General features: G+C 34.2%; 1 protein-coding gene across 2 annotated transcripts in view; it reads left to right on the forward strand.

Moving 5' to 3' along the window:
* Positions 1–6,688, forward strand: part of LOC130069997 (latent-transforming growth factor beta-binding protein 4) — a 125,978-nt gene that overhangs the window by 42,639 nt on the left and 76,651 nt on the right. The window lies entirely within an intron of this gene.

Genomic DNA, 6,688 nt, shown 5'->3' on the forward strand with positions numbered 1-6,688 from the left:
TGAAAAATGACTGTGTCACAGACTGGCGTCATTTATTTTCTGTTTTCATTTGGCTCCAGCTCTCAGATTGGATGCCATCCATAAATGGCAGCACCAGCCGTTTCATATTTAGAGTCCTGTGATGAATTACAGCAGAAACGCATCTGATACATCATGCAGATGTCAGTAACACCTGGAATATCTTGAATAGATGATGTGTCACGACATCAAGACTGGTTTTGTGTGGGTTTGTTGTACTGGGAGGCCGAATGACATCAAGGAAATCACCGTGTGTAAAGGCGCTCTGGGCCTTTACTAAGACATGATGGCATTTAAATATATATGTTTTGGCATTTTGCCTCTTTATTAGACAGAGCGGTAATGGAGAGTGACAGGAAAAAGTGGAGGACAGATGCCAGAAATGAAATGAGAAATACTTTCTCACAGGTAGATCATCTAAGTGAAAATTTGAGGACGACAGGCATTTTTCAGAGTACTTGTTAGTAAATTCGTTGTAGAGTAACTAAACAAAACTAATAACTCATAATAATTGTTTTGGGTTGAGTTGAGCCTGTTGTTTAGTGAGAGTGTTGTGTTTTCATCGACTTCTGCATTCAAATAACTGACGAGACGCATTTGACCCATGCCACTCGTGTAAAAGAGGTGTGCTTAATTGTATTGAATGTTCACTTGTTGTGGACTTTAAATCTTGAAAGTGTATATTTATTAAGGAACTTCATATAATTTCAAATAATGGAATTAAAGACCACTTAAGTGCACTTTCATGTCTATGTACTACATAAGTACACTTAAATGCACTAAATTGCAACAACAAGTATATTTAAATAGCCTATATGACACAAGTTTTGATAGAAATGATATCAAATTATATATTTAGTTTACCATACATGCTTTAACCCTATTTCAAAGACAATAGAAGTAATTACATACATATAAAGATGAGTCCTATTTAAGTTTTAAGTCTTAAGAGACTTAAGTCTAATGTTTAACTAATGGCATTTCATATAAAAATTAAAATTAATTTTTATGTAATTGTAATTAACATGCAATTAAGTGTCTGAAAACATTACATTGAGTTTGTACTTAAAGTGAATTATTTCTGTAGTAAGTACAGTAAATGCTTTTCACCAGACTACCTTATTTAAAAAAAAAATATATAGCACAATATATATAAAATAAATTTATTTCTTACTAAGTATACTACAAAATCCATTAACATATTTACTGACATATCGCTTGAGACATACTGATATAAATATTATAATTAAACTTTATTTGGAGTACTTCTTTGCTGCACAATACACATTTCTTAATATTAAGCCTAAAATGTGTTATAATATCACTTTTAATAAGGAGGATAATATGATCACTGTATAATATCAGTCTTTAAATGCAAGATATTTAAAGTGTAAGTTACGTATACTTGCAATAGTTCCACTTTAGCACAATAAAATATACTTAAGTATATCTTTAGTTGGACCTCAGCACTATTTCCGGACAACTAAAGAGCATTTAGCAGACTTTAAGTATATCAATTTAGTATTATAATAGCAGGGTATTTATATTAAGTACATAAATATGTAAATGTATTCGTGGTATATTTAGCTTAGCCTAAAAAAGTTTGCATATGATGAAATAGTTTAGCACATACTAGTTTCGTATCTTTTTTTACTCCACTTCGTGTCATGCTTAATAATCTGCAGATAATAAACATCTACAGTATCTTTGAGCTGTAGCATTTCCCATTATAATCACAATCTGACAGCCGTCACTCAGTGACACGCCACAGACTCTGCTGATGTAACACTGAGTGTTTACTTTGTAATTTTGGTTTATTTAATCAGGCAGTAATGTGCTAAACTCATCTGAGTTTAATGGGGGAGTGTCAGGTGAGGTCATTTTGTTTTGGCAGGGAGAGTAATGGACCAGAAGCCCTCCAGAACCTTCTGCTGATAAGACATCATGAACTACACAACCTCACTTAGAATTGGGGCATGTTCAGGAAAGACAATGTGAATTTATCTAAAGTGTCCCTTTTATACTCATTTAAAGATTCCTAATATTGTTTTGCAGGTCCCTTACTATAGATTTACATGCATTCTCATAATATCCATCACAGCATCAGCTCTTTTCTCACAGAGTCTGAAACGGTTTGATCAAAGATTCAGTCTCTCTAAACCCCGCCTCTCTGAGAGCTGCTCTGCTCTGATTGGTCAGATGGTCCAGTCTGTTGTGATTGGCCAGGAAGCAAACGCTCATTATCATATCTGAATCTCAGCTCTTGACACACAGTGATACGAACAGTAACGATGGCGTGGGTTTTACCGTATCAATCTCCTCAAAGTGGATTTGCTTTGTCAGCAGAAAACAGCGTCTTCTCGACACGAACAACACGAACCAAACTCTCCCAGTCTCAGATACACTACAGTGTTTGAGGGCGGAGCTAAGAGACGCTGATCAGCCAATGGGCTGGCATTATGCAAATTAGTTACAAACCTACGTCGGTTCCAGACTGGAATCACTGACGCCTCGTTTCAGGCCGTTCAGAATCGATTCTTTCTTTTAGGAGACAATAACTGTGTTTCGTAAAAACGCTGTAAATTATAAACCTTGATAATAAAACAATGTGTGTTTAGTTCTGAATTTATGCTCATAACAGAAAATAACATGGCCAGAAACTAAAATTACAGCCACTGTTACATTTAGCATGCAGTGTGTTTTGAGTGCCATAATGCAACTCTTCAAATCTGAAAACTCTTCAAAATCTTAAACCGTTTTATGGTGAATACTATGCTATTTTTACACTATACATGTGTGATATTTGGTGCAAGGTTCCAGTAAACTGTACAGCTGTGCCAGAGAGAACTAAAAACATTGTGCAAGCGCCGGTCACTTGGATTCGGCTTGTGAGCGCTAAAGACTGTTGTGTAACTTTCTGAATCCTGAAATTGAACCTGATGTTCCCAGATGGGGTTATGGAGAGATGTGCGTCCAAGGCCCATGTTGCTTTCTCTCAGTTCTGGCACTTTTGATCACGGAGCCGTTTTCGTCTCTTATGAAACGCAGAGCCCTGGATTGCCTTTGCCAGCTGTTCGGCGAGGGAAGGGTTAATTGGACGAGCGTTTTGCCAAGTTTAATCTCCGAAAGGCGGGAGGTAATGGTGACTCAGAGCTAGAACATGTTTCAGGAGAATGAGTCTTCTGTTTTCAGAGATCCTAACTTGGATGCTCTCTATGATTTCTCTTTCTCCCTCTGTTGTTTCTGGAGAATCAGTTTGTTTATGCGAGAAACAGTAAACGCATTAAATCCATACAACTTTATTTTGCTCTGTCCTGAGTGTCATTTCCAGGACTGAAGACATGATCTGTGTCCGGATATTCATTAGTGTGTGTGTTATGATTATAAAGGCTCTTCACAATGTTTACATGGGTTTTTTTAACCATGCCTTCATCATTTATGTTCATATATATTTACTTTTCAAATGCCCGCTGTCAAATAGGGCACTTCAGAATAACTCACACGTTTTTGTTTTTATGCCAGAGTGTATTTCTCTGAAGCTTATTTTGATGGACTGTGATGGTTTTTTTTACTCCTCTAGCACTCTTTACTTTTCGATTGATTCTTTTAAAAGGATTTTTAATGAAGTGTTGAATGAAATAACTTAAAAAATGTGAAAAAAAATTCATATCACTTAGTTCTGAACAGGTTTTTTTAATTTTTATTATTAAGCATCCTTTCCTAGAAAGTCCAAAAGTGCACTGTAAAAAATATTTTTTTTAAGTTGTGAATAAAACAAAGATTATTGGAGTATGTTTTACAAGAAAATAATATTTTTAATCTTTCTACTTATAAAGTTTATGTTTAATGCAATGCATAACTTGGCGTTTCTTTGTATTTATTTACTGGCAATTTCTGAGTGAAAAAAGTAATTGTTTCTCCCAGCGTGTACAAATGTTTATGGTTATGTTTAAAAAAAAAATTTATTTAGGATGCATGAAATGAAATTCGCTTCAGCCAGAAAAATGAGTTTGCAATTTTATTCCAAAACTGTTTAAATTGCCATTTCCATCACCAAATGCTAATAAACACAATCCTTAATTTATTTGACTTTACATCAAATATAATTTGAGATGTGGTAGAAATTACACTGTTGTGGGAAAAAAAAAACAGTAAAAAAAAAAAACCACACTTAGAAAAAAAGGTTCAGAGGGGTTTTATATGTAAAACCTATGGAAGCTTGTTTCCGCCACTGAACAAAAACAAATAAATAAATAATTGCGACTTTTTATCTCAAAATTGCGAGATATGAAGTCAGAATTGTGAGAAATAAAGTCGCAATTCTGAGAAATAAAGTCGCAATTGTGAGATATAAAGTCGCAATTCTGAGAAATAAAGTCGCAATTGTGAGATATAAAGTCGCAATTATGAGAAATAAAGTCGCAATTGCGAGAAAAAAAGACAGAATTGCAACTTTTTATCTCACAATTGCGAGATATGAAGTCAGAATTGTGAGAAATAAAGTCGCAATTCTGAGAAATAAAGTCGCAATTGCGAGATATAAAGTCACAATTATGAGAAATAAAGTCGCAATTGCGAGAAAAAAAGACAGAATTGCGACTTTTTATCTCACAATTGCGAGATGTGAAGTCAGAATTGTGAGAAATAAAGTCGCAATTCTGAGAAATAAAGTGGCAATTGCGAGATATAAAGTCGCAATTATGAGAAATAAATTCGCAATTGCGAGAAAAAAAGAAAGAATTGCGACTTTTTATCTCACAATTGCGAGATGTGAAGTCAGAATTGTGAGAAATAAAGTCGCACTTCTGAGAAATAAAGTGGCAATTGCGAGATATAAAGTCACAATTATGAGAAATAAAGTCGCAATTGCGAGAAAAAATGACAGAATTGCAACTTTTTTTCTCACAATTGGGAGTTTATATCTCGAGATTCTGACATGTTTTCTCGGAATTGTGAGATATAAACTCGCAATTGCGAGTTATCAGGCCAATTCTAAGAAAAAAAAAAACTTTTTCCCCTCAGAATAGTTTATATCTCACAATTCTTACTTTACAATACGCAATTTCGACTTTATATCACGCAATTCTGACTTTATAACCTGCAATTGCGACTTTATATCAATAAATTCTGACTTTACAACACGCAATTGCGACTTTATTTCACGCAATTCTGACTTTATAACCTGCAATTGCGACTTTATATCAATAAATTCTGACTTTACAACACGCAATTGCGACTTTATTTCACAAAATTCTGACTTTACAACACGCAATTGGGACTTTATTTCACAAAATTCTGACTTTACAACACGCAATTGCGACTTTATTTCACGCAATTCTGACTTTATAACCTGCAATTGCGACTTTATATCAATAAATTCTGACTTTACAACACGCAATTGGGACTTTATTTCACACAATTCTGACTTTGCAACACGCAATTGCGACTTTATTTCACGCAATTCTGACTTTATAACCTGCAATTGCGACTTTATATCAATAAATTCTGACTTTACAACATGCAATTGGGACTTTATTTCATGCAATTCTGACTTTACAACACGCAATTGGGACTTTATTTCACGCAATTCTGACTTTACAACACGCAATTGTGACTTTATTTCACGCAATTCTGACTTTACAACACGCAATTGCGACTTTATATCAATCAATTCTGACTTTATAACCTGCAATTGCGACTTTAAATCACACAATTCTGACTTTATAACCTGCAATTGCGGCTTTATATAAATAAATTCTGACTTTATAACACGCAATTCTGACTTTATGTCTCGCAATTCTGACTTTATAACACGCAATTGCGACTTTATATCAATCAATTCTGACTTTATAACCTGCAATTGCGACTTTAAATCACACAATTCTGACTTTATAACCTGCAATTGCGGCTTTATATAAATAAATTCTGACTTTATAACACGCAATTCTGACTTTATGTCTCGCAATTCTGACTTTATAACACGCAATTGCGACTTTATATCACGCAATTCTGACTTTATAACCTGCAATTGCGGCTTTATATAAATAAATTCTGACTTTATTTCACGCAATTCTGACTTTATGTCTCGCAATTCTGACTTTATAACACGCAATTGCGACTTTATTTCACACAATTCTGACTTTACAACACGCAATTGCGACTTTATTTCACAAAATTCTGACTTTACAACACGCAATTGGGACTTTATTTCACGCAATTCTGACTTTACAACACGCAATTGCGACTTTATTTCACGCAATTCTGACTTTACAACACGCAATTGCGACTTTATATCAATAAATTCTGACTTTATAACCTGCAATTGCGACTTTAAATCACGCAATTCTGACTTTATAACCTGCAATTCTGACTTTATGTCTCGCAATTCTGACTTCATAACACGCAATTGCGACTTTATATCACGCAATTCTGACTTTATAACCTGCAATTGCGACTTTATATCAATAAATTCTGACTTTATATCTCGCAATTCTGACTTTATATCTCGCAATTGTGAGAAATAAAGTCAGAATTGCGAGATGTAAACTCGCAATTGTGAGAAAAAAAAATCAGAATTGTGACATAAAAAGTCGCAATTACCTTTTTTATTTTTCATTCTGTGGCGGAAACAAGCTTCCATAAGAACCTTTACTCATGGTTAAAGAACCTT

The sequence above is a fragment of the Rhinichthys klamathensis genome, unplaced genomic scaffold, assembly GCF_029890125.1.
Source record: "Rhinichthys klamathensis goyatoka isolate OS25496 unplaced genomic scaffold, OSU_Roscu_1.1 h1tg000391l_1, whole genome shotgun sequence".
Lineage (NCBI taxonomy): Eukaryota > Metazoa > Chordata > Actinopteri > Cypriniformes > Leuciscidae > Rhinichthys > Rhinichthys klamathensis.